At 38.4% G+C, this 8894-nt stretch overlaps 1 pseudogene; it reads left to right on the forward strand.

Moving 5' to 3' along the window:
- The first annotated feature begins 5819 nt into the window (after positions 1-5819).
- On the forward strand, positions 5820-6909 carry LOC114078806 (upstream-binding factor 1-like protein 1; annotated as a pseudogene).
- Positions 6910-8894: the final 1985 nt, after the last annotated feature.

Genomic DNA, 8894 nt, shown 5'->3' on the forward strand with positions numbered 1-8894 from the left:
CTTTTCTCTGTATATATGTTTCTTTCTTTTTTTCTCTCAGTCTATATTCTGTCTGCCCCCATCTCTTTTCTCTCCTCTTTCTCTCTTCTTTATCTGTTTGTTTCTATTTTCTGTCTTCCCCCTTATATCTGTCTATCTCTGAGTCTCACTCTTTTCATGTCTTCTTGTCTTTGTCTGTCTCTTTTTCTTCCCCCCTCCCTTCTTCCCTTCCTACCTCAAATTTAACAATATCCCTCCATTCACAGGAACAGGAGGTAGGATTTTAACACTTCTTTCTTCGAATCCAATGTTCTCTCATTTTCCTACATGCCTTTCTGCATTATTCAGGTCAATGTGTGCTGCATTTGGCTGGGCACAAATCACAAGCCACTCAAGCAGGAACAAATTTTATCTCCAAACTCCCCCGAATGCCACCCACGCGGACCTTCCAGGGACACCGCACACCAACCGGAACTCTCTCCACCGGAACTTCACCAACCAACGTGAACTCCCCAGGAATCCCCATGAGAACTCCAAAGTAGAGGCCCCTCGAGACAGCAGGAGTCTATATACAATTGAATACACAGGCTGTTTCAATCCAGCATCATCCAGCCACAGCAATTATACACAGCTTAACTTAATTATCATCATCTTAATGACTTGCCTCTCAACCATTACTTCTGGCAAAATGCCAGGGACCACCATTCTGACTCAGCTGTGGCTCTCAATATCTACCCCCTTCTGTTTAATTAAACAACAAGCATGTGGCTTAGGGACTGTGCCTGTCTTAGGTTGTCCAATACTACATATGGTCCTTACATGTCATCAGATGTGCTGACCTCAAGGCGTCAGCCTCCTGTCTTAGGTTGGTACAATTGCAATTGGATCTTACCCGTCATTGACTACTGGCCCAGCATATAGCCATACTTGTGGATAGGCCTTTGCACCAGTTAGGTTCTTTGCCTCACCTCTGTTGGCCACCAAATTTGGCCTTTGCACCTGTGGGGGGTGAGGTTCTTTGCCTCACCTCTGTTGGCCCCCAATTTTAGCTGAGGGACCATCACAAGCAGAAGGGAGGGGGATACAGAAATGCCACAACACCAAGCCAACTGATGGCTCCTTTTGGAAAAATTGTACCATCGATGACACCATCAGCAAAGATATCCCAGCACTACCACAATTCGCTGCACCAACAGATAGTTCACAATGCATACAAGTGATACATAGTCCAGGCAAGTTCTGCAAGCAGTCAAAGCAGAGGAATCTATTAATATGTCCATTTCCTCCCAAAGCAAATTGACTTTTTGATTGAGCATCACTTGTTGAGTTACATCATTCATTGATGCATCAGTTTATACAGTTTGTTGTGATAGCTATCACAGAGCTGTAGTTTGGTTTTATCTTTGTCTTCACTGGCACTGGGATGATGGCTAAAAAAAAATTATGTAATATTCCAGCAGGCACTAAAAGAAAGCAATTTTCTAAACAATTTAGTATCCTGAATATAATTAGATATAATGAAAAGGAAAGGTGAAAGTAAACAAACAGATCTGTTATCCTCCTTTTTTGTTCACGTATTAAAATAATCCTCAACAGTTTTTTTACCCAATTTAAATTAAATCATTTAAATTGCATGAATAATAATAAAAAAATATTTGGATCCATTTTTTTCATGAGCACTTCTCATATATGATATATGGACATATGCACATACAGTCATACAACACAAAACACAAGTGTGCACACATAATACAATACATACAACACATAACATAATAGTAAAGGCCTTGTAGCTTTCCACAGGTGAAATCTCAATTGCAATGTTTAAAAACTCCATAGTAAAAAAATAGAACTGATCAGAAAAAACATTAACCTAGGTCTGTATGAGCTCAAAAAATAAAGTAGAAGTTTATGATGTGGGAAAGGGCAATAATAAAATAGATACTGAAAAAAGCATCCTGGTTACCACCTAGGTTTGATTCTTTGTTTGATATTCCATCCTTCTTCCTGTAACTTGCATAATGGGTCTGAAGGTATTCCCACAAGCAAGCCCCAAGATTTTTTACATTTGAAATAGGCTTTAATGGTGTTCATTATTCATTAGCCTCCAGGTGTGGGAGAACCACTGTCGCAGATGTAAGGATATCAGCTGTTCTGGGTTTGAGCCAAATCATCTTCTTTTTGGTATGTAGAAATCACTTTAGTTAATTTCTCTGGAATCCAAATCAGCTGCTGTTCTCCCTGTGGAAACACACAAACAGACCCCTGACTCCAGACAATCACTGGGTCAGGACCTTTCCATTGTCCTGTTAGAATATCCTTCCAAAGTACCTTGGGTTTATGTACATTTTTGGGACACATGTGCCTTTCTGCAGCACTAAGCCCTAATGAATCCAAATTTAAAAAGTTTAGAGTAAAAAGAGTTATTTTAAGTTTATCTTTGGGGGATATATACCCCTTCCCAATTCCCTCTTTTTGCTTTAATAAGTACATTTTAATAGTTTGAGGAGCTCTTTCAACTATACCTTGTCCCTGTGGATTGTATGGGATTCTTGCTATATGAGTAATGCCAAATGATGAGCAAGATTGTTTAAAAGAGGTAGAAGTATAACCAGGGACATTAGCTGTTTTTAACTGTTTTGGAATGCCCACAGTGGCAAGATTTTGTAAGCAATGAGCTATAATATCTTTATTTTTTTCTCTGGCATGAAGGGGGCCCATCAAAAATCCCGAAGAAGTATCAAATATAACATGCAAATATTTTAATTTTCCAAATTCTGGCAAAAGTGTGATGTCATCTGCCAAATATGGTTAGGTATCAGTCCTCTAGAATTGATTCCAAGATTAACTTGTGGTTAAAAAGGTCACACAATTTTGACATTGTTTTATTATTTGTCTAGCTTATTCCTTAGTTATTTTAAAACATGTTTGTAAAGTATTAGCATTGACATGGAATCTTTTATGAAAATTTGTATCTTCATCTAGTGTAGAGAAAATATGTATGTCATGTGTAGTTTTATCTGCTAAATCATTGCCCAAACTAAGGGCTCCAGGCAATCCTGTATGTGCCCCAATATGTACTATAAAAATGGATCTTTTCTGTCCCAGATTAGACTTTGTATAGTGGAAAACAAAGAAAAAACAGTAGAGGAAGGGAAAATCCTACCAGCATCTTCAAAGGATATTATAGCATTAACTATATACTGACTATCAAACAATAAATTAAATACAGAATCTTTAACATCAAAAAAGCGTGTAATACTGCATTAAGCTCTATCTTTTGAGCTGATTGTTTGGGTAGTAAAAATGTAAAAGTTTGATCAGGGGTAACTACTGCTGCTGTACCATTATTTGACTCATCAGTGAATATATTTGGAGCATTCATGATAGGTGTTTTTCTTGTCATTTTTGGAAAAACTACAGGATGCAAAGACCAAAAAGACAACAAAGGATTAGATGGTAAGTGATTATCAAATGAAACATTAGATTTACACATGATTATTGCCCAAGTATTTAACTCATTAGCTAACTTATCAATTTGATCCATAGTATATGGAGTAATAATTTTATTGGAAGAAATTCCAAACACTCCCTTTGCTGCTTTTATTCCTTTGAGTATTAATTGTCCTACAGCCTCAGGATACCTAGTAAGAATAATGTTAGGAGAATAAGATAAATGTATCCACAATAATGGGCCTTCTTGCCAAAATACTCCTGTAGGAATATTTTTTGTTGGTAGTACAATAAATAATAAAGGCAAACTCACATCAATTCTATCCAAATGCATATTTTCCATATATGTTTCAATGATTTTTAATGTCTCTCTTGCTTCAGGCATTAACATGCGGGGTGAATTTGGATCTGATGGACCTTTTAGGATATCAAATAAAGGTCCCAACTTTCCTGTTGGTATGCCTAGATAAGGCTTTATCCAATTTATGTCTCCTAATAACTTTTGAAAGTTGTTAAGTGATTTGTGTTGATCTACTCGTATTTGAATTTTTGGTGGACGGACCATGGTTGAGGATAATAGAACTCCTAAATAATTAATTGGATAATTTAATTGTACTTTATCTATTGCTATCTCTAGATTATATTTTTTTAATGTTTGTAATTGTGGCATAACATTGTAGCAATGTGTTTTTATCTTTGTGTGCTAATAATACATCATCCATATAGTGAAATATTTGTAGTTCAGGATTTTGATTTCTAAGTGGCTGGATTTCTTAACATAAATTTGACACATAGTTGGGCTGTTAGCCATCCCTTGAGGGAGTAATTTCCATTCATATCTCTGATCAGGACCTTCATGATTCAATGAAGGGATAGTAAATGCGAATCGTGGACTATCCTCAGGATGAATTGGAATTGAAAAAAAAAAAAAAAAAACAATCTTTAATATCTATAGATAAAACATACCAAGTTTTTGGCAAAGCAGACAATTGAGGAATCCCTGATTGAGCAGGTCCCATAATAACAATCTCATTATTAATGGCTCTTAAATCTTGCAATAATCTCCATTTACCAGATTTCTTTTTAATGACAAAAATGGGAGTATTATAGGGAGATATGGAAGGTTGTATATGTCCCTCTGCTAATTGTTGTTTGACCAGGTCATGGGCTGCTTGTATCTTTTCTTTATTCAGGGGCCACTGAGGAACCCATACTGGTCTTTCTGATTTCCAAGTAATTTTTATTGTCTCAATGACCCCTCCTGAAAACCCAATCCATGTCTATCTATTTCTTGATCTATTTGTATTGGTACCACTATACTTTGTCCTTTTTCTCCTAATCCTTTTTCCTTTCTGTTTCAGGATCCCATCTATCAACTACTGGGGTTGGGGCCACCCAGCATAAGTTGTCTCCATAGGTGGAGCTGTTGGTTGGACACTTATGCCCTCTGGTGATAGAAAGGTGTTAGTAGCAGCCTCCTGTTGTAATATTTCCCCTGATAGTCCTTCCTCCTTTAAATTTTCTTCCTCTGTCTGACTAGCTCTAGAGACCTTCTCTTTTACTTGATCTAACATGTCTTCTACCATAGTCTAAACTGAAGGCTTTGGACTAGGCAAACAAAATTTTATCACCATCCACAATGGCAATGTGCCAACTGGCAGAGTTCCTGGGTTTTTCTTTTTCCTCTCCCTTAAATCTTCTCCATGATGGTCCCATTGTGATATATTCCACAATTCCTCCTTAAAAAGCCATGGGCTACATTTTTGTATTATATCAACATATGCCCTAACTGTTCTTGATTTTACTGGGGTGCCTCCTTCCTCTAACAATTTACTTAACATTCTTTCAGTTTGTTTTTTGCAAATTTCTGACCCCATATTTCTGCTACAAGGATAACACAACCCAACAAGATAACACAAAACAAAACCGAAACAGAATGAAACAAAAACGGAACAAAAAATTGTTGTATCAGTTTTTCTATTTTCTTGATATGTGTAGACATGGTTTATCTCTATCTCTTCCTCAGGGCCGAACAACTTTAAACACTGAGCCAACCATTTTTCCCAGTTTACCTGAGAAAGTTCTAGGGACAGGCAACCTAAAAAAAAAAAAAAAAAAAAACAGAACAAATCAAAACAATGTGTTCTACTGTAAATTGTTCCCCTAGTCAAGCAACATATTCAAGTGAGGTTTGATTATTTTCGTTAACCACTAATGAAAGAGAGTAACTCTCTTTCTCTTTCTTTTTAGAAATACAATATTACACATACTACAGAACTTCTAGGAATAATTTATCTGCTGAGTTGTGAGACTGGAGGAGTTTGAGTTCCTGTTGAGACTTTTTCAACAACTGAGACTTTTTTAGTGGCCCAGAGAGAAATCTGAAAATGGCAACATACCACAGCCAATCCTGCTGGTCAAATAAAAACATTCTGAGGTTACTGAAAAATATAGACAATAATGTCCAATGCAATGATAATGAAACATTCAAGACAACCATTTCAAATATGGACTGGGAAAAAATAGCTTTTAAGCATTTCTCTGCAGAAATGTGTGAAGGCAAATGCTTAGAGATTTCTAGTAAATTGAAGAAGTTACGTACATTGAGAGAATTAGTTCTGGAAGCCAAAGAATGTGTTAAAATTCCCACAAAATGCAAAAAATATGAGAAACATCCAGACTTCCCCCCAAAAAACCCTGACTGCTTACATCCACTTCTATAAGAAGAATTGGGCCCAGTATTCATTCCCAAGAGCACCCTGAGCTGAACAACAAGGAGTTGACCAAGATCCTGACTGAGAAATACAAGCAGCTACCAGAAGAAATAAAGCAGAAATATATTGAGGATTTTCAGAAGGACAAACAGGAATTTGAAGAAAAACTGGCTTGTTTAAAAGACAATCACCCTGATCTAGCTCATGTCTCCAAAATATCTGATGTGTATAAGAGATGCCAAACCAAAGCCAGAAAGAAGTTACAAGGAAATGTAGAAAATGTGAGATCTATAGCAGAAACTGATAGATTTTCTGAGAAGGTGAAATTTCATGGAGAGCCTAAGAAGTCTCCTATGAATGGATATCACAGATTTCATCAAGATTCATGGTCTAGTAGGGAGCTGCAACATTTTCCCCTGAGGGAGCACATGGTAGAGATTGGGAGGTGCTGGCAGCATGTCCCACAGAGTATGAAGGAACTATTGGAACTAAAAGACATGCTGAAGAGTTGCAGAAACAGTACAGGGTGGACCTGGACCTCTGGATCATGAGTTTGTCACTAAAGGAGTATGCCATCTACAAAGAGACTAGCTATGGGAAGTGTAAAAACATAACCAATGCAGGAGGCCCTAACTCCAAGTTCAAACGAATAGATCAACAGTCTCCATCAGCTGAAAGTCTGCAGGAAGACCTTGAAAAGAAGCAGGGACTGAAGTCTCCAGGGAGGGACTCACCCAACACTGCTCAGATGGCAATCAACTAACAACTATCATCCCTCACAAGGGTCAGCAAAGAACAAGTAGAAAGAGGATGAAGGAAGTGACTCCATAGACTCTAGGAGCAGAGATGAAACTGGATGTGGTGGGTCTGAGGGCAGTGGCTCTAGCTCATCTCCCTGGGGCAATCCTTAGACTTAGACTTCATCTTTGTTCATACTCTATGTTGTTATGTTGAGGGAACTATCAACAAAAAGGAGTTCAGGTTGGAAAGAAGGGAATGTGAATCACTAGTATCTATGACAGTTTTGTAAACTGGGAAAGGAAAACCCATCTAGAAGAATATTATATATTATATATAATATTATATATAATATTAGATATTATATATATCTCCCACCTCTTCCTCATATCCTTGCCAACATGAATGTGTTCTCTGATACAAGGAGGTTGATTCATAGTGTGGTTGGGAGCAGGAGCATGGAAGGATTAAACAAACTCTAGATAGCGCAAAGGAGAGGTAGGGAAAGGAAGGGAGCATGGGGGTAGAAAAAAATGGTGGAATGAGATGGTCATCATTACTTTAATACATGTATGAGGACACAAATAGTGTGAATATACTTTGTATACAACCAGAGACAAGAATAATTTTGCTCTATATATGATATGTGAATTGCAATGTATTCCGCTGTCATTTATAAAAAATTAGAATAAAAGAAAAAAGATTGTAAGATTACAGAGTGAGATAATTGTGGTATGGAATGCACACAAAAATACACTGAGTATTCTTGAAGTAAGTTTTGCTTTCACTTTTAGGCTTGCAGTAATGATAGGCAGCTACCCATAAACCTATGACAACACCAGTCTGTGCAATTGTTACTCAGGATTCTTGTACTGAATCTGGAATAAGAATTATTGTTTTGTGTTTTGGGTAGGTACCTTAAAAAAATCTACCAACTCCTGGTATCTCTCTCCCACCTGGGAATGGGCAGAGTTATACAGGCAGAAATATCTGTGTGTGTGTGTGTGTGTGTGTGTGTGTGTGTGTGTGTGTATACGCAATAGTCTTTGCTATTTCCATATTTTGCTCTCATGAATGTTAGAATCATAGTAGTTGTATCATTTTTGTATGAAAAACATTGAGTTTTGTGTGCTTAAGTTGTTCTTAACTTAATAATGTTCTTTGTTCATACTCTATATGATAATAATAATGATAATAATGGCAACATTTCCAGTTGCTGCATATCTGCCGTATTTTCACTTCTAAATATGTTTTAGGAATACCAGAACAATATCAAGAAACACCAGTGATATGTTCTGGATTTTATTCTGTCTTTTAAGCTAAAGCTTACTTGATATCTAATGATAAAAATCATGGCGATTACCACCTCCAGGGCCAGTTCCTCTGGGCGGTGCTGCAGAGCCTGGCCTGTGCGGGGCAGTCGGGGTCCCCCTGTGAACAGGTGGTGGCAGGGAGGGGGCGGGACCTGGTTGGAGGGGGGGCGGGGCCGGCCTCTGGCTCCTTCTTCCTCAGCGTGTGGCTGGTGGCAGCCAAGAAGTTCAGTTCACGCACTCTTCACCTGCTGTTTCTCTTTCTGGCTAGCTTGGCCTCATCTGAGCCTCATTGTTTATGTATCAATGTGGCGAAATGGCGGGAGGTCAGGGCCCCTGACCTGGACTCATTGGGTGGCTTTGTAGGAAAATATCTGTCCATGGGGAGTCTGAGAGATGCTTGATGCCTGGGGAGTTTCTCTTTTCTGTTTGGAGACCAGTGCTAAGCCTCAGGACTGGGTCTGGGAGAGGTGGGATAAGGTCAGAATTTGAGAAGGCACCACCAAGGCCTGTTCTGGACTACGTGTGGGGACCAGGTGAGAACCTGGCATGGCTGCAGAACCTACCAATCACCCACCCACCCTGGGCAGACAAGTGGGAGTGATTATTCCCAAATGCCCTGAAATCCAGACTCAATACTGTCCCACCTGCAGGCCCCAGGCATGAAGAGGTTTGCCTCTTTTGATGTACTTTGTTGACA

This window comes from Marmota flaviventris (genome assembly GCF_047511675.1).
Source record: "Marmota flaviventris isolate mMarFla1 chromosome 10 unlocalized genomic scaffold, mMarFla1.hap1 SUPER_10_unloc_1, whole genome shotgun sequence".
NCBI classification, from domain to species: Eukaryota; Metazoa; Chordata; class Mammalia; order Rodentia; family Sciuridae; genus Marmota; species Marmota flaviventris.